We start from the raw sequence: 23,202 nt of genomic DNA, 5'->3' as shown, positions 1-23,202 counted from the left end.
CCGAGATAGACAGGTGAAAAAAAAAGAAAAAAAAAAGGGCCCTTTACACAATGTCGCTGCATGTCACCCCGCCGCGTTAAAGCTTACAGGCCCGGGCCGCTTCGCCTTCGATCCTTGGTTCGCGGAGTCGGGCTTTTACGGAGATCCATACACGCTTGTACACACCTGCGGTTTTGTTCCCCCCCCCCCCCCCCGAATACCTCGGCTCTTGTCATTCCGATGTTTCCCCCCAAATCCCCTCCTCCCCATTAACCCCTGTCACCTCGGCCCTCCCTCCACATCCCCATGGTTAAGCCGGCATTATCGGCGGGCTCATTAGGGCGGCATTAGTGTCAGAGATGGACACAGTGATACGGCTCCGCAGCTGGATCAGGGAAGCTAAGAGAAGGACCCCGAGCCGTTTTTTTTTTCTTCTTCTTCTTTTTTTTTTGTCTCCTCCTTCCCGGGCCCTTCGGTCTCTTCGCGCTATTGTTTAGGGATGCCTCTGATTCTGACACCGGAGGTCAGAGGTCGCTCGCCCACAGGAGCCATCCCCCCCCCCCCCCCCGAGCGCACTGTCACTGCGATTCACCACTCGCGCGGGCCGCTGTCACCCGGGCCCGACACAGCCGTCACTCAACGCTCGCGCACGTGTGAATATGCATCGTTACGCTCTCGGGGCGAAAACACACGCTTTCATCACCGGCCCGTTCCTTCGCAGGCTCACTTCTGCTCGGAAATCAAAGCGCTCAAGATGATACTGTGAAACTTTTGATAGCGTCCCAGGCATTTTTTTTTGTTTTGTTTTTTCCAACAAGCACAATGACTCAGAGTTTATTGGAGACGGGATTTTGTTTCAATCTGCACCTCAAAAAAAGGAAAAAAATGAAAGGAAAAAAAAAAGACTGAATTTTTGGTAACACTTGACATTAGGGATCTCATATTAACTATTAATAAGTTGCTTATTAACATGCATATTAGTAGTGTATTGGTTCATTCTTAGTCATTACAAACTGCATTAGCACCTTATAAAGCCTAACTGAGTAAGAATAAGTATTCTTCTGATACTATCACCTTCTAAGCCCCATACTGAGCAAAGCATAATAACAACCCAATTCATGTACAACAACTTCCTTACTGACTGCTATAAGCTAAACCCATAGTTAATGGGCTATACTTGTAGAATACATAGTGCAGAATAAGGTGCTAGTAAGTGGTTTGTACTTGTAATGACTAATAATGAACTAATACACTACTAATATCAATGTTAATAAGCAACTTATTAATAGTTAATATGTGTTCCCTAATCTAAAGTGTTACCGAACAGATGCAGTTTTTCGGTGAAATTGTTACTTGCATGCAGTCCTCAGTTTCCTTTGTCAGCAGGTTACAGTGACAATATCACGGCTTCCGGCCACACCTGTTCACAGTTACATGAGTTGTTTTATGGCCTGAAGTGTTTTGACCAGTCAGTCATTTATTAGTGGCAGTGACATTTGTTTGACGATCTTCCTGAAAAGATAAAGGCAATTCTTTTTTATTCTTTCATTTTATTTGTTTAGTCTGACTGTGATTAAGTATTTCCTTTTCCAGGTACACCTGGCCAAGAACGCGGCGTCATGGCAAACATAAAAGTTGCAGACAGAACATGCAGCAAATCCAAACTTATGTTAATCTTGACTGAACAAAACAAAAACACTTCCTTATTGCGTCTGCATCCTTTAGTAGACATTATACGATCAGTTCATTGTAGCAATTTTGAATGAAGCAGTATTGTTTATGTCAGAATGTGCACATGCCAAGTTTGCATGTTTTACGCGTGAAGAAGAAGAAGAGTGTCAGAGTGAGAGGTAGAAACCCCCCAGCCTTGGCCCTATGACCCAGATAGCACCACTTAGGAAACCACTGCCCACGTTCCCATCGCCCGCTAATGGCTCCTTCTCCTAATCATTAACACGCAAATGGACCGTGTTGGTGTTGGTGTGTGTGTGTGTGTGTGAGAGAGAGAGAGTATGTGTGTGTGGCTGTGTGTTTGTTGCGTACTCTGTGCTTGACACAAAGCTGTGATAGACATAATAGGCTGAGACCCACTTAGAGTCCAGGTTTAAATTTAGCAGCACAAGATACTCGCGTCCTTACTCAGAGTCATGGACTGTGTGTGTGTGTGTGTGTATGTGAGTGTATGTGTGTGCAAGTGTGTTTGTGTACTTGTGTGCTTAAGAACGGAAGTTTGAATGGGTGTGTATATCTGTAAAAAAAAAAAAAAAAAGAGCAGTGGACGTTGGTTAACCGTTTACCTTCTGCATCTGCAAAGGTGCTGTAGGAGTTTTATGATACAACAAGAAGTGTTTGATCTGTGCGGCCTGAGTGTGTGTGTGTGTGTGTGTGTGAGAGTAGTGTGAGTTCAGAGCTGCATTTCCAGTGACCCGCTCAAACCTAACGCCCCCTCCTTGTGTTTATATCTCATAAAAGTATAAGGACACAAAGGGAGCTGTCACTAGCCCCACTGGGTGATTTTTCTCTCTCTCTCTCCCCCCTTAAGGCCGTTCATAAAAAAAAAGAGGCTAAGAAAGAAAGAGAAAGGGAAAGAAAGGAAAACAGAGCAGGTGAAGAGATGAAAAGCGAGCGAGGGCTTGACTCAACAGTATCGGGTGTTCAGGCGTGTATGCGCGGGGATCAGAGGTGAGAGGATGTGTGTGTGAGAGTGAGCGTGAGCGTGACTCTCGCGTCTTTACAGAGGCGATTGGCTTCACCTCTGTCTGGTGGCCGGTGTCCATGGCAGCGGCCCACCTCAGGGATGGAGCTGATAGGCCGATCGGGCCCTGAGGCGGCAGGCGAGGGGTCAAAGTTCAGGGTCCCGTGGCCTGGTGGTCTGGTGCGGGGCGAGGAGAGGGGTTAGATAACACAGTATTATGAGAGAGAGCAACGGTCTGAACTGCTGGACCTTCTGGACAGTCAAGGCTGCCTGAAGAGCCTCAACAGGTCTGAGTCAAATCAATAAATATATCCATTTTGGAAAGAAAAGAGTCACTACCTGAAGTTTATCATCTCATTTCCCTAAAATACACAGCATCTAGCCTGGTGTCTGGTAGGTCTTTCCTGGGAAAACGTTCACATTACCACTTTAAGTTACCTACTGTCCTTTAAAAGATACACATTTTCTTTTAATTTAAATCATTTTGATATCACACTTTTGCAAATGGTGGATGTCATTTTAATATGACCCTTTACTTTGTACTCTGTTTTCTCTCTGTCTTTCTACTTCACAGCTCTCTCCCTCTCTTCTCTCTATCTTCTCTTTCGGTCTCCTCTCTCCCTCTCTCTCTCTCTCTCTCTCATACACACATTACACATACACACAGATAGGGAGAAGCAGGGAGGGGTGTTGGTCCGATTATTAGAATGAATGAATAACTTCCTGCTGCTGGGTTGCGAGAGTGGGCGTGTAAGTGTGTTTGTTATCTGGCCCGGGTGTTTTATCAGGATCAAACAGCAGCCCGGGCATTAGCTACAGAGGACTCTGCTCTTTTATCTCCGCTGGCAGGGATAATAATTCTCCTCATGCAGAAAGCAGCGGCAACAGAGGTGTGTTCAAGGAAAAACTGCTAAGGTGGGCGCGGCGAATGAGAGGATTTGGTGGAGGGAGTTTACCCACATTAGTCTCACGCAAAAACAGCAAAATCACTCATAGACACTGGTTACATTCTGTCTGTCTTCTTCCCTTTAAGTGCCTTGTTCAAGGGAACATTGGCAGTCATTAAAGGAAGGGAGAGCCTGCCTCACTCATTTCCGGTGCCAACGTTTTCCCAGCTGGGATTTGAACCAGCAGCCTTCCGGTCACAAGCTTGTTTTTCTAGCTATTAGGCCTCTTACACTCCCCAGGCCCCCCAGTCATTTTCCAGTCTAATTAATGGTAGTGCGTAGCGGGGGACACAGTTGTTCCAAAACGATTGCCAAATCACCACTGATGAGTGTTTGTTCTCCACTTAAAGGAAGCTTTTCTTTGGTGTGTGTGTGTGGGGGTGTGTGCAGGGTTGTATGAGCACGCACACACAAACCAAAGGAAAGGAAGCAGCTACAGCATACTGGAGCAGCTGGGTTGCTAAAGGGCGTCTCTACAGTAGTTTTGAGGGAGAGAAGAGCGTGACCCATTGCTTTTCCTCACCCAGATTTCCCAACCAGGTCTGGGAATTGGAACCAGCAACTTCTGGTCCCAAGCCTGCTTCTCTAACCACTGCCATCCTGGTTTGTTCAGTGCAGATTGAGAGATATCCAGCTGTTTCCAAAAGTGTTGCCAAATGACCACTGACGAGTGTTTGTTCTCCAACTAAAGGAAGCTGTGTGTGTGTGTGCGTGTGTGTGTGTGTGTGTGTGTGTGTGTGTGTGTGTGTGTGTGTGTGTGTGAGAGAGAGAGAGAGAGGGAGAGTGCACACAAACCAGAGGAAAGGCATACATGTGGAATCCCAGTCAGGTTCACGGCTCAAAACTCTTTTCTCTTCTCTTCTCTTCTCTTTTCTTCTCTTCTCTTCTCTTCTCTTCTCTTCTCTTCTCTTCTCTCCTCTTCTCTCCTCTCCTCTCCTCTCCTCTCCTCTCCTCTCCTCTTCTTTGGCTTGTGTCTCATAAGGTTATCCAATGCTGCAGCACTCGGTGCAATCCTGCAACGCCTTGAGTGTCTTTATTAGGGAACCCATGCCCCGGAAAGTGAAGGGACACCCTTGAGTGTATCAAATACTTGAGTGTAGTGCAGTGTAGTGTCGTGTATCTTATAGTCTCCAGGGCTTTTGCGGCTTCGGGGGACTTCCTCTCTTAGCTGAGGGTGGCCCCGCTCTGGAGCTAAGTCTGCTCGGAGATCATCCAGAGACAGACACAGAGCAGGTAGGGATTAACATAATCCACCGAACTCATCTCTCTGGACGGCAGCCAGACACCGAACAGTCACAGTCACACACACACGTATACTGTCTCTCCCTCCCCCTCCCTCCTTCCACTTCATACAAGAAAATCTTTGACATGATAATTACATGAAGAGCCTCCTTTCTTATGAAGCGTACTATAAATCACCCCGGTTGTTCTTTTAACACACCTGCGAACACCTGAACATCGCTCACCACCACCACCCTGGGCATGCACAGTATGCAGAAACACACCCAGCAATTTGGTAATAACAACGCCGCAATTGAGGACAGAGTGTATAATGCGTTTCTTGTGGTCGTTGCTTATGGGACGATTTACCCACGGTGTATATTTTCGTCGCATATTAAATCATTTCCCTCCCACCCTAACAATGTCTTTGAACTGTCAGGCAGCAGACGTTTGCTTGCCAGATATATGGATTTTTCACCCAGCCCCCTTAATTTTAGTACAACACAATGCAGAGTGAGTGAGGGACGGGACGGGGGGGGGGGGATCTGTCGTTTGATGTGTTCTTACCCTATCCAAAGTAAAATATCCCAGTAGCTTTGATGTGTTACCTTAAAACCCTCCCCCCCCCCCCCCACCTCTCCGTTCCCTTGCGGGAAGCGAGAGAGATCAGACACACACACACACACACTCTTGGTACTTGGCCAGATACACGTAGATGAAGCTGATGAGCACATCGGTATGTACATGTGTGCGTGCATGTATCTACATGTGAGTGCACTTGTGTGTTCAGGTGCGTGTGTGTGTGTGTGTGCACGTGCGCGCAGGTATGGAGGTTGCGCCGGTTGCCAAGATCCCTTTATTCTAGCCACGGTGCAACAGGGATCCAGCAGGCTTTGGGAGATTTAATCGCTCTGGGAGTTTGAGTGAGCAAGAGGAAATACCCCTAACAAGCAGAGTCAAAGTGTGATTAGTGTGCATTTTTTTTCCCCCCCTTAAGTCTGTTAGTTTATGTGTGTGTCTGCCTGTTCTGGTGACTCACATCCCTCAAGTAATGACACATTATCCCTCAACACACACAGTAAGCCCCAGCTACTTCACAGCCATGATCAAAAGCACTAGTCATACATGTTGTTTCATCACTCTTATCCACCAACTAAGCCCAATCACTGCTTTTATGACAAATCTCAAACTCTAAGTCCAAATCATCTTTTATGACAAATCCTCCAGCTAGCGAGGGCCCAGTAGTTGCATTCATGTTGAACCCCAAACCTTAAGTCCCAATCATGGCTTTTATGACAAATCTGGAACTTTAAGTCCCCGTCATTGCTTTTATGACAAATCCTCAACCTAAGGCCCGATCGCTGTGTTTATGATGAACTCCTAACCTTAAGCCTGCCGTGCGGTCTTAACGAGGGTTCCGCCGGGTTCGGTCCGGCAGTAATATAGTTCCCCCCAGCCCCCGCCCCCCCCGGTCGGACACTAACGAGACGCCGCACACTGACCTCTGCGGCGGCTCAAATTAGATGTAAATTGTGCCTGATTTTTACGGGGGTCCCTAACGCGATCCAGATCCCCCCGCCATCCCGGCCAGCGGGTCAACGCCGTGAGAACGTCTCGCTCCCTAACGACATTTGGAGTGGTCGATGAGAGGGGTCATGGGTAATGGTGACCTCACTGGCCTACACTTCACTTCCTTCTAATTAGAGCGCTGGGCCAGATCAAAGGAGCCAACCGCATCGCAGCGGGAGGGCTACTGAAGGAGCAAGGGGAGGGTAGTGAGGAGGAGGAAGGCGGGGGGGCAGGAGGCGAGGTAGGAGCCTTTTCTATAAGTAAGAAGGGGGGAGAATTTGAGTTTTTCTTTTTTTTTCATTAGCCCTGGAGGTCAGTGGGGCGTTGAACCTGAGTGCGGCGGTATGGACGCTCTTCTATAGGTGGCAGGAGAGCCTTAAAGACTAATAGAGAAGTAGCGGAGTAGGGGAGACGTGTGTTTGTGCGAGAGGTAGAGAGGGAGGAGGAGAGAGAGAGGTGGAGGGTGAAGGAGAAGACAGAACGAGCCATTCTTTCAGGAGGAGCCGCACACCTCAGACCGCCTGCTCTGCGTCTGGCCACAGCTGCGGAGCGGAGACCGAGCCAGGCGCACCGGAAGCGGCGCATTTAGCGCTTCCTCTTCCTCACCGGGGGTTTGTGTGTGTGGCGTGGAGCCCCAGAAATGGATATGCACACACACACACACACACAGTGACTCACATTCACAAAAAAACCCCAACATTCATCTCTTGTGGAAGCCATGGACACAGAAGACCTTCGCACAATAACAAGCGCCAGAGCACATCTCTGTTTCCACGGTTACTAATGAGCACACAACCAAGCTGGATTAGAATATATAATGAAAGGTACCCAGTTGGGGACATTTTGTTCCAGTAGAGTAAGAGTGGAAGGGTACAAGATAGAAAATGGTACTGGGATTTCCTCGAAATCACTATACCATTAAAATCCAGTGAATTTCTGTAAAGGACTTGTTGTAGGGGTTCTGGTGCGTTAGAGAACACTGCGTTCTTCCACATCTATGAACACTAGGACAGTGTGTCCCGTGGAGTCGGGTTTCAAGACAGCGCCCCAAAATGCACTAGGCCATTGTGAATGTATGGCATGTAAGGGTCCCATTCATACATTTGTTGTTATTGCATTGGTGTTGTTATTGCATAGTAATCAATGTATGACAGAGCATTTGCATTGGATCAAATCGTTGTTTAATGATTTAATGACTAGGCCTAAATATGGGAGCGTGTTCCGATATTGTGACGATAAAACCTAATCGGCTTTATTATCGTTAGCCATGTGGTTCCCAAGCAGGCCGATGTTTTGCAACACAATGAGCTTTCCATGGTAATTTTCCAGTGATTTTCTGTCTAAATCCCGGTCAAATCCAGCGGTTTTGTCGGTGAGCTGGCTGCCACAGAGGAAATGGCTCCGCTGCGGTGCTGACCTCTCTCCTGTGGACGGGAGGATTGGGAATTTCATATGCGGGGAGCTCCGCGAAGGGATCAGCGAACAGTGAAACCGCTGCCTGGGAAGTTCACGGCGCTTTGATGGAGCCAGAATTCCGGGCGCTTCCCGTAATCGCGGGATAAGGCTGTGTCATCCCTGTCACTCACCTGGATTTATCAGCAGGAAATCTGGAAATGAGGCGGCATTCCTGCCCAACCCCCCCCCCCCCCCCCCCCCACTCTTTCTCCTGATCCGCCAGGAGCTCAGACAGGTCGACCAGCAGACAAAGGAAGCCACAGTCACGGACGAGATGCGATTTGACACTGCGCAGGCTGCTATCTCTCGCTTTGTCAAAATATATCATCTTTCATGATATGTTACATATAGTTTTTGGACCGGCTACAGACAGCAGTTTGCTAAAACGCGGCTCTCGTAGATCGCCGTGATTAAAAAGCTATTTGTAAAAATCAAAAACCAGACCCTCTTCAACCAACCTTGTATAACCCTTAGGGCGAGCCAGTGAACTATGGACCACCCCCTACTATTGATGTTGACATGTTCACTGACCTAGTCTGTCAACACACACACAGACACACACACAGACACACACACACACATAATTGGTCTACCCCTCCCATACTAACCACCCCTTGATATCATCTGTGTCCTCTGATACACTGCGATCCGACCGCAGCATGTTCCTCCATGTTGCCCTCTGGTTCTGTGTGAACCCAGCAGAACACGGGACCCCCAGTGGGCTCACTGACCCTGTGATGAGCTCCTCCACAGGACCCCGGGGCCTCAGTCATAGGCGTCTCTTTCATTTACGGGACGTAGAACCAAAAATGGTTGTGAATCACTGACATAAAGTATCTCGCCAGTATGTGTGAATAAAATCTCCCTGCATAGACAAAGGGCCGCATTCATAAAAATGTCCTTTAATAGACGAGGCCCCGAGGCGAGATGTATCTTTGATTTCTTTTTCAAAGACCCATTGGAAAAATAAATAAAAAGAAATATCTGTACCATTCATACATAGTTTTAGCTTTTGATAGATATCAGTAAATCAATGTAACCCACTGACTAATATGACTATAATAAATTTATGTATTTATATTCACTGGTCTGGCATGAAGAGCAAGATGGCATCTCATTCAGTTTTGTCATGCTATGGCGTATTAGTGACAGATGCCTTCACACACATGCGCAGGCAAGTAAACATGCACACATACACACTGTACTACCCCACTCCACACACACACACCTGTGACGTTTCACACAGATTTACACAAGCACATGTACGATTGCAAACACACACACACACACACACACACACAAAGCTCACACACAGACGAGCACCAGCAGCCATCCACACCAGCTCATTATGGTAACAATTATCGGGGTAATCAATTGGCCAAATTATGGGCCAATAACTGAGGCCTCATTGTCCGGAGCGGGGACACAGCGGCCTTCTTCTCCACTGTCCGACCCCGACTGCATCATTTTGGGCTTGACCCCCCCCCACCCCGGACCCTTCCGCCCCTCCTCCCTGCCCCTAATACCTTCCTGTCTCCATTATCAGGGCCGCGGGGGTCGCTGCTGCGCAAAGGTCAGGGTTTAGAGGTCGCGCTGTCACTCAGGCGGGCGCCGAAAATAGGTGGCGTGTGATTTTAACCGCGGAAGAGCTGGGAGCTACGGTCCGACAGCGCGCTGAGTTATGTCTCCGTGTGTGTCAACGTCATTAACCCCCTTAGCGTGCGCTCCGGAACACCCACTCTCAAACTCGGGAGAATGCGCTACTGTATATCCACTCGAACAACCATATAGGTGTTGTTTGACCCAAATACCAAGTTCATTGTTCACAACACAAAAGCAAACTAACTGGAAGAAAACAGTTCTTTAAAATAGCCCACAGGAATCCAGTGATAATAGCTGGGAGGAGAGGAGGCCAGGCTGTTAAAACGCTGGTAAAATCCTTGAGGTTGGCTGTATTTGGGCTCTGGCTCTGGGCCTTTCTGACGGATGTTTGCTGGCGCAGGAGCTACGGCGCGAACGGCGTAACGTAAATCAAAGCCGCCCTGTTAGTGCCGCGGCGTAAATCAATCACATCCCTGCTTAACACAGTCTGCAGGAGCTGAATGGGCCTGCATCACGGGCTGCATTCCCAAACAATGTCTCACCTGCCCGGTGGTGACATGACTGTCATGGTTTGGCAAGCCGGGGGCACACACACACACACACACACACACACATTGGCTCAGACACCTTCTCTCTCTCACTCTTACTCTCTCTCTCTGTTGTACACACACACTCCGTCTTCCTCTGAGGAGGTGCAACATGAGAATACTTCTTAAGGCTCTTATGAATAGGACAAGGTGATGTACTTCATTAACTGACACGCAGGTGACAAATGGTGCACTGTGTTGTAAGTGTGTGCGGGTATCTACAGTTACCTGGAAGGCAAGAGGAAATAGTTTCCCTCACAGGTCTGGTTATGCATGCTTAAGATTCCCTACATCTGGCACGGGAGGCTGTTTAAAACTCCTTATCTGCATTCAAACAGAAAGCAGTGCAAAGGGCGCTGTGAGGAAAGAAGGGGTATAAAATATCCTGAGCCAATGACTGGCAAGCATCAGCGTTCTTGTTTTCCCTGTCTTTTATGAGTTTGTAATGCAGTGCGCACACATCACGCAAATGCACAAATATGCAGTTGTGTGTTTGGGCTCAAGAACACACACACAACCACACACACTCCACACACACGCGGCTAAATCCATTACTGCATTATTACAAAATCCTGGCACCGAGGTTTTATTTGTTCTCAGCTGCAATTTTCTGTTGTTTTGTGTATGAGGTATTGATGACAGATACGTCTGATTATGCCTCAAAACAATCAGTGTCTTCATGAGAAACCTCATGTGGTTTTGGGTGAATATTTATTCGCATCCCAACTTCAATATTTTTAGACAAATACCGACTGCTTTGTGCAACGCTCGACTTGATGTATGAAGGAAAGGCCCCTCTCGATTATTTGAAGTTTCACTCGGGAGGAAGAAGAATGATAATAAATCACACCTGCGTGAGCTTCTCTTCCTCTCCGCGGAGGATGTGGAGTTCTGGAGCGGCCCGTATCTGCCACTATAAAGATTCCTGCCTCCTGACCCGGAAAGGCAGGCCTGTAATAAGAACCATCAAATCCATGTGATTGATCGCCCGACGCCGCCGAGAGGAGAGAATGCAACAGGCTGGATGGGCCGGTGCTTGCCAACGCCGAGGATGGTATGTGGGTGTGTGTGAGAAAAAAGCGAGGATGAGAAAGAGACAGAGAGAGAGAGAGAGAGAGAGAGAGAGAGAGAGAGAGTTGTTTAATAGGACAGGGGGATATGGGTTTTTTTTAGAGATGACAGATGGAAAGAGACGCTAAGTAGAGAGAGGGAAGAAAAAGGAAAGCTGACATGGAGGGGGGGGGGAGAAGAAGCTTGAGTCAGAAGGAGAGGGATCGGCGACAAAGACCCCATTAACCTGCAGCCAGGTGTAAATCACACAGAGGGCTGCCAGTCTGGAGCTCATTTTGTCCCCCTGACCCGCCGATTACCGCGACTGTTGCCCTGCGCTCGCAGTGAGCGGGGGAGGCAACAGAGGAGGGGAGGGGAGGAGTGGAAGGGTTGCACAATCAATGCATATTTCATATCTCATACCTTATGTCACGCTTGCAGCCTTCACATCTCACTTTTCTCACAGCGGTGTGTAGGCACAAGTGGCTGTGCGTGTGTGTATGTGTGAATGTGTGTTTCCAAGTATGCATATATGTACATTATTGTGTATACTGTTTTGAGTGTGGATTAAGTTTGTGTGTGTGTGTGTGTGTACACTACCAGTCAAAAGTTTGGACACACCTGACTGAATGTGCTATGTTTTTCATTCTCTTAAAGCCATTTTGATCTAAAGGCTTATGCTTAAATGCTTGAAATGAGTTTCTTAATAAACAGTGAAGTTGATCCTATGTATGAATTTCTTTCCACAGCCTTTGCCTTTCCATCAAAGCTAAGGGCAGCTACTTTAAAGAATCTAAAATATAACATAGTTTGGATTTGTTTAACACTTTTTTGGTCACTGCATAATTCCATTTGTGTTATTTCACAGTTTTGATGTCTTTACTATGATTATAAAATGTGGAAAATAGGAAAATTAAAGAAAAATGTCCAAACTTTTGACTGGTAGTGTACGTGTATGTGTGTAACAGTGTGTATGGTTTGTGTGTGTGTGTGTTTTGGAGTGAAAATGTGTGTGTTCCCCTCTAAAAACAGCCAAGCAGCTCTGATATGCCGGTGTCATAATCCCCTCTAATCCGATTAGTTTCATGTATAAACTCTGTGCTGCGGGCGATGAGGGATCGAGGAGACAGACTCGTACACAAACTTCCCTCCCTCTCCCTCTCTCTCTCTCTCTCTCTCTCCCGGACTCGTCACACCTGGAGCTTCCCCAGCTTCTTTCCAGGCGTCACACTCGGCTGAACGGAAGTCTGATGATCCCTGATAAGGATCGCCGGGTCTCTGGGGGATCGGGGTTCGACAGACACAAGGCGCTCCGAGAGAGAGAGAGAGAGAGAGTAAAAAAGATGAGTTGATAGAGAGTGAAACTGTGGGAAAGGAGCGATGGCGAAATGTGGGGGCGGTGTGTATGTATTCCTGAGGAGGGAGGGGGTTCTTGGTGGGTGACAGAATGATGATGGGGGCGGATCAGAGCCAAAAGCTGTCTTTTTTTTCTTTTTTTTTTTGTAAGGTGGGACGGGTTGATTGATTAACGGTTTGAAGCCCCGGGGGGAAAACTCACCTGGGTTATACTGCCTGTACTTTTCTCACGTGTCGCTCCGGCCTGATGCCTCAAACACAGAGAGAAGAAGAAAATGTCACTTCCACTTCCTCATGACACAGGTAAAAAAAATAAATAAGTCAATCAATACTGCTCTTAGTCAGTTATCAAGTTCAAACAGATTCTTTATTAACATCGGACATTTTCAAAATACTTGTCTGCTTTTTATGATTTACCTAACCAGTTTTAGGGAGAGAGAGAGAGAGAGAGACAGATGTTGATCTTCACATTTTTTTGTAATTGGATAAGACTCCTAAAAGTAGCCCAGATTGCATTGCAATATTATTTAATATGATAATGAAGTTTCCACATAAGAAACAGTAACAGTAGATTAAACTGATGGTGTTTATTAAACACTGTACTTAACATAAACATTACATTACAATGTATGCCCATACACCTTGAGGCAGAGTGCATTTAAGTAGTGGCAATAAACCTTGAATCCACTGTGTGTAGAAACCATATTTTCACTCACACCCTGGAACTGGAACTGGTGTGGCTGCCTCACCCCGAGGATGCACAGGCAGCAGAAAGGTACATTGTAAAGTTTTTTATGTATATAAGTAAAACCGACAGGAACAATAGAGTGTTTGTGAACAAGTTGCGGAGCAGCAGGGGTAAGAGGGAGAGAGGAGGAGAGAGCGGTTTGAGCAGAAGTTGTTGTGCCAGTTAAGAAGGAATGCAAAGTGTTTGAAAAGATATTAGATAGAGCTGGCAGAACATTCTCTGTGTTTGGCTGTGAAGCGTTGCTGAGAACGCCAAGCCTCGTTCCTCCAGAGAGGCCCAATACTACAACTGAACAGAATGCGGCGTAACACACATACACACACACACACACACAGACACACACACATTGCCCGAGGGGCTGTTAACAGGCTGCATAGCAAGATAGAGACAGGGAGAATTAGTCACTGTGTGAAATTGGTTTCATGAGTGTGTGATTGGCAGATTATATAACAACAGTTGCATGAAGGCTTGTGACAACTCAGTCTTTCCTATTTTATCACATTAGAAGTAGTTCTGGACTGTCAAACAACATGATACCATGTCAAATATGGAACAGAGCTGCCTCTGCCATGGACAATCGGTAACATTATGTAAAAATGTGGTTTCTCGGAAATTCCTAACCGAAATAAAATAATGAAATCAAATACTAATTTTGAAATGAAACTGCAAACTACAAACACAGTTGCCAGCAATCAGAGCAGCTTCATTTCCAACCCCCTTGAGAAACGAAAGATTGACTTTGCAGCACTGTGAAAGATGCATTATGTTGTGTTTCCAATGCTTTCAAGGACACAGGAATTGTTCCTCGTGCCTCGTTCCCCGTGGTAGCCACGAGTTGTAGAACAATAACTAAGAGGATGAAACAGATAAGAGATGGAGGGATAGAGGGATGACAGAGAAGGATGACAAAGCGCCATAACGTTATTGTTTTTGTCCCTTTAAATGACCTCTGAGCGTGAAGCCACAGTGGCGGGAGCGGTAGCGGTGCATGTTAAACCGGCCCGCTCGCCACCAGCGACACAGGGAGCCTCTGGACCACAGAATGTCCCGACACAGCGTTTTTCATTTTCCATGCGTCGGAGAGAGAGAGAGAGGACAGAAGCTGACGAGGGCAAACACACATGCACACCCTCTCTCTCTCTCTCTCTCTCCCCTCACACACACACACAGTGGCACTTAGGCGGTGGAAATCTGCTGACATGTCTGCTTCAACCCGGGCGGCGCTCGGTCTGTGGTGCTGCGGAGCGGTCCAGCCGTTACAACACCGGCAGTGACACTCCTCACCCAAGGGTGACCAGAGAACAGAAGCGGCCTTAAAGCGCAGCGGTTTCAGAGACATGAGGCTGGGGAAAATGTAATTAATCACAGAGCTGCCCGCAGAAAAGATGGCACTGCCTGTAAACTATAAAAATACATATGAATGCCGATTTGAAATGACACTTTATTTTTAACTTCTGCACATTTATTTTCCACTTTTCTTTATTCATCTCCCGTCTGTGGTAACACTTATACCTACGCATATTTTAATCTTATCAGATGCACAAATAAATAAATAAATGAATAACAGTTTTTTTTTAAGCACCAAGACAGCCATGGCAACAGTTTATTGCTGACACACAAATTGAGTTGCTAGACTGGAAATCAGACATTTGCTCTTTTTTTTTTTTTGAGTTGTTTTGGGGCGAGGAGGAGGACGAGGGGAAAGTGGGTCATTCTAAAACGCCCCGGGGATGCAGAGGATGGGGTGGGGTTGGGGGAGGGGGGGGGGGCTTAGGTGAGTTTTCGGGGATGAGAGTAGAGACTCAGGAGGATGCTGCGTCTCTCCTCATGCGGCGAGACACTGAACTCTTGAACCCCCCCCCCACACCACCACCACCACCTGACCTCATTCTGAAAATCACCCAATTTGGGACGATAACTGGGGCGATCCATCGTTCTCTATCAGTCTAGCTGGTTCCCAGTCTCCTCCTGTCATAGTCATAGCAGAGGGGCGAGCGGGCCTACCGTCCCGTATAGTCTAGCCAGGCTTGACTCGGGGTTCCCGAGCGGACGGGACAAAAAGCGGCGAAGCAAAAAACAGAATGAAAAAGGGAAACGGGGTCGAGAGGTGCAGACAGAAGAGAGGGATGAAATAGTAATGAGAGGAGATGGGCAGGGGCAGGACACTACTGAGAATCAAACCCCCCCCCCCTCCTCCTTCCTCGCCCCCCACTGTGATAATGTCCCGCCCTGTCTCGCCTCATCCTCCTCGCCTCTCTCTCTCTCTCCCTCCATCTCTCTCTCTCTCTCTCTGTCCCATCCTTCACACAAGGCACTGTTTCTTCCTGTCCCTGCGGTTTTCTCTGCGTTCTGGTTATTCACTTTACCGTCTCCTGTTTCTGTCCCTTTGACAGCAGGGGGAGAAACAGCCTGGAGGGGTGAGAGACACAGAGAGAGAGTGTGAGAGAGAGAGAGAGAGACACGGAGAAAGTGAGAGAGAGAGACACGCACAGACAGACAGAGAGAGCGCGAAAGAACAGTTTCTCCCAGTCAGTGCTATAAAGCCATCAGTGTCCCTGTTAGGCCCTCATCCCGTCTGTCCTCCTCACCCTCCGTCTTGTTATCAAAGTGTTTATTCAGACTGGCATTGTTTCCTCACTCTCATTTTTTTTTTTTTCCAGAGAGAAACTAGAAGGGTAGAGAGCGACATTCACACGAGGACGGAGGGCGCAGACGAAAATGAAAAGAAATCCCCCCCCCACCCCCCCGCCGCCCCCCAAAACTTCATACACACCAGTCAATGGGAGGGTATATGGAAGCATCCATGCCAGTGCGAGAGGTGGTGAGGGTGGTGCAGGAATGGAGAGAGAGAGAGAGAGAGAGAGAGGGGCCTCTTTGGGACCGCTGCCCCCGCTGATTGAGATGTACCCCCACACAGGCGAAACCCTCCTCCGGGGTCGGATCGGCGGCGCGGACGGGCCCCCTTTTAGCCTCCGGGGGCGCGCCAGTCCGAGTCAAGAGCCTGCTGGGAAGCAGCGTGTGGGGGGATGAACTTGACGTGCCGCTGGCCAGGGTCTAAAGGATCCTGTGGGTGGGGGGGAGGGAGGAGGAGGGTGGGGGGGGTGGGGGGGGTGTAAGAGAGAGAGAGAAGGGAAGGGTGAGGCGGGCGCGAGGGATGAGAGGAGGAGCGGCGGGGGAGGAGGGGGTTCCGCTCGGTGCCAGGGTTGCCCAGGTTACGGGCAGAGGGAAGAGGCACGGCATTCTCTCTCTCTCTCTCTGCTCTCTTGGATGTTTTTGTGTGTGTGTGTGTGTGTGTGTGTGTGTGTGTGTGTGTGTGTATCGGGCGAGGGGTGGGGGATGGGGTGGGGGGGATCGTGACGAGGACAAAGATGCAGCGATGCTGTCTGGTGTGCGTGTCGCTACGCCGCGGCGGGGATGCTCCGATCCCCGCCGCTCTGGTGTCTTCACCGCTGCCCTTTGATGATCGACACACACACACACACACACACACACACACACGGTCTCATACATGCATGCATACGTACGTACACACACATCGCACACGCGCATCGGCATATGCAGAAAGCGTGAAAAAGTCCCCCCACACTGCTTTGGTGTCTCTACCGCTTTCCTTTGATGCCAGGACAGACAAGCGCACACACACACACACACACACACACACACTCAGATTACGCTACAAGTGAAGTTAGTCAGTAATGCCTGGCAATTGGTCCTATTCAGTTGCTTTTATGATGGCCTAATCACAATAGTTTGAGAAATTACCGCCGAGCCGACAGATTGATTGTATGTGCAGTGAGGTGCAGTGTGTGAGTGATTACCCCGGTCTGCTTTGCATTAGGCCTGCGTCGGGGGATATAAGGCGGTTACTGTACCATGAGCTACTGAGGTGTTCTGGTATCCATTTGTATGATTCAGCACTGATGACTGAAGCGCACGGGGAAGACGGGGCTCGCCCAGATAACTGCTGCTCCTCACTGATCAAACAAACCACCAGCAGAGACCTCTGTCATGCTCTCTCTCACTCTATTATCTCCCCTTTCCCCTCTCTCTCTCTCTGTCTCTCGCTTTTTCTCTCACTCCTCTCTCTAGTCTCTTTCCCCCTCTCTTCTATCTTTTTCTCTCTCCCTCAGAAGTCGGGCCCTCTCTCTCTCTCTCCTTCCACCGTCTCCCTCTGCCCTTTCCCCCCCCCCTCCCGCTCCCCCACATCCATATACAGTACATCTTTCTGTCTCTCCCATACTTCCCATTTAATTGCCATCTGCCACTCGCAATCAGCGTTATTCAGATACCCACATTTTTCCGGTGTCATAGGCGGCGGGTCGGGGAGATAAAGAGCGAGAGAGAGCAAGAGAGAGAGAGAGAGAGAAGGGATGATGAGAGGAGAAATGATCCGTGATTCATCAGGAGGAGAGGAGAAATGATCCGTGATTCATCAGAAGCAAAAGAGAAAGAGGAAGCACTTTTTTCTTTTTTTCTTTTTTTCTTTCTTTCTTTCAAGGCAGCAGAATGATTCAAGTGGAACTTTTAAAAGAGGCATTCAGGTGAAACGTTATACCTGTGCGCGGATCTAGAGTGACACAAGGAGGGATGAGGGGGATCAAAGGCGGTCTGTGGGGGGGTGGGGGGGTGGGGGGGGTGAGAGGAGGGCAGACAATCACCTTAAAACAGATAATTGGCCAGCGTGGGGTTTATAATGGAGCTGTCAAAGGGCTCCCTTTCCACTGCACAACGCCATGCGTGTGTATGTGCTGTGTGCGTGTGTGTGTGCGCACGCTTCATATATGTGGAGAGACAGGCTTTTAACATTGGGACTTAAAGGTCAGCGCTACAGTCTCCACACGCCTCGGGGGGACAGTTAGACGTCTGTAAAGACAGGAAGAGAGAGACGGAGAGAGAGAGAAAAGACATAGAGCAAGAGAAATGACAGAGAGTGGGAGTGAGTGGAGTAAATGGAGAAGCGGCCAGTATTAAGATATGTTCGATTGTGTTATACTTCAAAGTTAGTGTTATTCTGTCTTCCATTGAGGGTCAAAGTGAAAATAAGTATTTTAAGTAACACTTTCTCGTGGTTTAGTTCTCCTTTGAGGTCAAATATGTATGAATTGCTCGTATTTCCAAATCAAATGGAATCAAATCAGGAGAGGAGAGGAGGAGAGGAGTGGAGGAGGAGAGGAGATTGACTGTCCTAATCCCTCCCTGGTGGCCTGGCTTCCCTTCAACACAACAGGTCCCATAATTACCCCCTCTCCTCTGGCAGCTCACACTCACGGCTCTAGCAGCGGGGAACTGGCTAATACTCTTCATCCCCCCTCACACACACACACACACACACAAGTACACAACACACCCAGACTCCCGGGCTTGGATCTGTCTTAGAGTCGGTGACACGCAGCAAGAGGACAGACAGAGGGGACAGTATGGTCGCCGCGCCGCTCGTCCAAAAAACTGTAAGAAAGTCATTTGGCTGGCAGAAGGTGTCGTCGAGTGGCTGTCGGGGTCGAGCGCATTTGTCCCTCTGTCTCCTCCTGTCTGTGTGCGGCTCACCTAATTAACACAGTCGCACGGCCAAGAGCGCGCTTGGCGGGAAAAAGAATAACCGCCGCACTGTGGGTGTGACAGAATGTGTACGAGAGCGAGGCAGTGTGTGTGTGGGCGTGCGTATTTCAATGCATATGTGGGTATATTCAAATTTAACATATGGCCATATATGTTAATATGTCTGAAAGAGCTTGATATGTATTTTACATACTGTATATGCATCTGTACATAGGCAGACATATGTCACTTACAGAAATGGCCAGTTCTTACAGTAACATATGGCCATACAGTACATTGCATCTCCATATACTGTATGTCCATATGGGCATTTGTTTGTTTATTTGATCATCAAAAATAATGCACAGCCATCAGTCATGCATTAATTAAAATCACTGAGGATAACACATAAAGTTTCCAAAAACTTATTTCCAATGTGGTCTTCTTTTAAAAGACAAGAAGGCTAAGAAAACATAACAAACCGTAAGAAAACACATAAAAAAATTATGAAAATAGCCATATAAAATGAGCTTGTTAATTACTATTTTCAATGCAAACATCAACTAAAAAGCATGCAACTGTATAGTTTGACTAAAACCATTGAGATACACTCATTATCCAATCAATCAGACCAGTGGTGTTTTATGTCTATGGTGATCTCAGCCTGTCAGCCATGTTGGTATGTGTGGGCTTTTTGTATCCCAGCAGTTGTGTATTGCATTACATCTTTCAAACACCACTGGGTATAAAGGACTGGGTATTATTGGAAATATTTTGACGCTGATACCAGTTCCAATGCTTCAAATTCTGTTCTTTGCTGAATGAAAGTGCATTTATGTAGGTTTTGATTGATGCCTTAAAATCGTTATTGATACTAAAAATTGGTATTCTCTTACATCCAGTCTGCACACTCCGACTCCATTTCTAAAAGGATTTTATGTACAAAATGTATGACCAATTTTAAACTAAAGCTGTGAAATGTTGTGAAATTTATCTTGATGCCAAAAACATTACAGTGATTTTCTCTAATTTTCTATGATATAAAAGCAAAACCAATTTGGAGATTAAAGTCAATGAACATTTCTATAAACAGGGTCTTTTTGGATCTAGATACAAACTGAAACACAGGCGTAGAATGATGAACTGTGACACCAAAAAGATTAATTTAATTTTCATGTTATAATTCTACTCAAATTAAATAATTATATTTCAATTGATGAATTATTGAAGAAAGCCTAGAGGCTGCAAATGTTAATTATTTTACAAGAATAAAAGCGTTTATCAGATAAATGTATTATATAATTGTACTATAATTGTATTCAAAATATATGTTGGTTTTTTTTCAAATTCCTTAACACCCACCCACCCCCACCCCACCCCACCCCCACTTTACAATCGTCCTGCCACTTCCAGTCCTGACAGATGGCATTGTATCTTTATGAAATGTCTACGACCACTTCAATATGGAAGTGTGGATCTTTAATTAAATCTTCAACGGGATGGCTTTGTTCTCAAGCCATCCCTCTATCGCTGTTAATCACTGTCTCGGTTGATGTATTTATTTATTTTTTTATCAATTTGTTGAATGAAGATTGACTCCATACGGAAAGATAAAGTGCCCTCTGGAATGTGCCAGAGGTGCACCTTCTTCGTGGGCGAGTTTTCATGTTTAATGAACCGACCATAAAGGAGTGCTCAGGACATTAATAATAGATTAGGACTGTCTGGGTCTTGATAGCTGCTAAATAGCTCACTAACATGATGTGATGACATGCTGCTGAATCGATAAGTAACACTGTGTGCTTCTCGTCTTGGACATTTTTCAGCCTCAGGAATGCAGATCCTTCAGCGCTCAGAATTGATTTCCTGCATCTTATTCTATTCAGTGTATCTTCCTCATGATATACTGGACCAACACACTGCCGGTCAATCACTGCGCTTCCCTGTACAGCTGCAACCATACTGTACCACCCCTCCCACACACACACACACACACACACACTGTATGTGAGGTCCTTCTGTCCTTGTACCATGGGTAGTTTTTACTGTTTCTACTTTTTTGCCACGTCTTTGCACTAATAGAGCCAAGAGAAATCTGTAATTACATCTGTAATGTAATTGAGTTACAGTAAGTAATTTAAGTGATTCTGATTCTAATGCCAATTCTGAATCAAATTCCGCTTCAGATTCTGATTCTGATTCAGAAAAGACTGCAGTGGGAAATAAACTAACTACGAATAGTTAAATCCTTTTTAGCTCATGATGTATTTGAAAGGCCATGTTCAGGTAGAGTATCGTGCTGTATGGGTGTGTGTGTGTATTCTCTTGAAGATGACATGGTTATGTAACGTCTCATTTGCATATCAAGGCAAATAGCTGGCATTTTTCACAGGGAGTGAAGCGAAGCAAATCAAATCCATCTCTCAAACGAAGGGTGGGGTTGGGGTGAGAGGTTAAGGCGGGGGGGGGGGGGGGCAGGGTGAGGAATGCGAACTTAAAGCAGGTGAATTCTCTTATAAAACATTGTAAAATGAGTCTGATGTGACTATACATTGAAACAAACCTATGTGAAAATGTCGCTGCTGTAACAGGCAAAAACAAGACAATACAGTTCCTATTTCCCACGTTCTTTCTACCATATAGGACCATGGATCAAATCCGCCACCGTCCACTGGAACTCTCTCACCCTCATCACCATCATTCTGTAACTCAGTTACTTCTGGATAAGATAACCTTCCTTGGTTACCCAGCCAACCCTCCCCTCCCTCGTCCCACCCACCTCAACCAACCATGACCCCCCCATGGGGGTCATACAATGACTGTCATGCATATCATTATTGGTGGGGGCCCTCCTTCCCCCCTGGGGGTCCGCTCATTGACCCTCTGACAAAGGATGAAAGTGTCCCGTCCGGGGGAGGGGGCTGGCCGGGCCGAGGTCGGGGTGAAGAGCCCTGCGTCCTCCTCCGGGTCGGGATAAGACCCAGCAGGGCTTTCTTCACGCTAATAGGCACGACCCCTGAACCCCACACAAAGAGCATCACTTCAGGAGCCATGGGCACTCAGTGTGGGAGAGCAAGGAGGAACCAATAGGAGCGGGCCGGGGGCTCCGGTGGCCTTTGAGAGAGCCGGACCACTGACTTTACAGAGGAAAGAAACAAGAGAGCAGGAGGAAGAAAAAAGATGTGGAGAGAGAGAAAGGAGATAAGGGGAAGATTTTGTGTTTTTGTTTAGGGGAAGGGGCTTGTTGCAACAGTTCAAAGGGCTTCTCCTTTAGTGCAACGGTCTCCTTTCCCTTCTTTTCTTCTCTGACTTTTTTTTAGGGATTGTTTTGCCTTTCAGAGACCTGCTTAATTGCTTGTTACTTGTATGTGTTGTGAATGAGTGTGCATGCTGGTTGCAATGTGTATACGTGTGTGTATGCATTCATGTGTGTGCATGCATGCACATGCATTTGTGTGTATGTCTACAATCAACATGTGTGTGTCTCTCTGAGATGACACATGAAGCTCACTGTATGCATTTTCCTAGAAGAATGGCCAGGGCCTGAAATCAGCATGTTGTACAAATAACTTTCCACATGTCCAGAAGTTACATTGTAATGTGACTGTATGTAGACAGTGACAACATACAGTGACACAGTGCTCTTGTGTGGCTCATTAGGTAGAGCATGGCAGTACCCAGCAAGCATTTGATGGACAGCGATGTGCAAGAAGCATTCAACATCACTCAATTTTCACAATATGACATTATGTTTCATATTAAAACAGCTTTGGAAACTGTTTTGAACTGATAACTGGAAGACATTTAGGTCCCGATTTTACAAAACAATGCAGGTAGCAGCTATGGACAACTACGAACCAAGCCTCACTTCAAAATAAACAGTGTCAGGATAGCAGTGCCAGGGTTAGAGGTTCGATTTGCTCGGGGTCATGCATGCAAGTGTATGGAAAGCGTATGCACTCATGGACTCATGCACTCAAGCGTTCACCAAACAGCATGTGATTATGTTATGTTAGATAGCAGGTTTGGGGTACAGTAAAGATCTTTTTTTTTGGGGGGGGGGGGGGGGGGGGGGGGGGGGGGGTGAATAGAATAGCTTCAGTGGGGTCCCATGTGGGAAACAGAGGCCCCTCCTAGCCTCCTTGTTTCAGCTCCGTTGATCAGAGGGGAGGGGTGAGGGGGTGGGGTACTGTACCTGCAGGGAGCTGGGAGTGTGTGTGTGAGAGAGAGAGAGAGAGAGAGAGTAAGAGGGGTCCACTTTTGGTTCTGGTATAATCCATCCACAATGCCCCCTCTCTCCCCCTCCTCCTCTCTTCTCCCTCCCCTCCCACTCCACCTTCAGCCTTCACTGTGACAGGTCCCAAACAAAGCGCTCAGCCCCTTCTCTCACACACACACACACACACACACACACACACACACACACACACACACACACACACAGGTGGGAGGGGTGAA

This window comes from Centroberyx affinis, unplaced genomic scaffold (assembly GCF_046629955.1).
Source record: "Centroberyx affinis isolate AG114_WGS23_722 - 3 ecotype Tasmania unplaced genomic scaffold, CSIRO-AGI_Caff_v1 ptg000450l_1, whole genome shotgun sequence".
Lineage (NCBI taxonomy): Eukaryota > Metazoa > Chordata > Actinopteri > Beryciformes > Berycidae > Centroberyx > Centroberyx affinis.
This window is presented reverse-complemented; position numbering follows the sequence as displayed.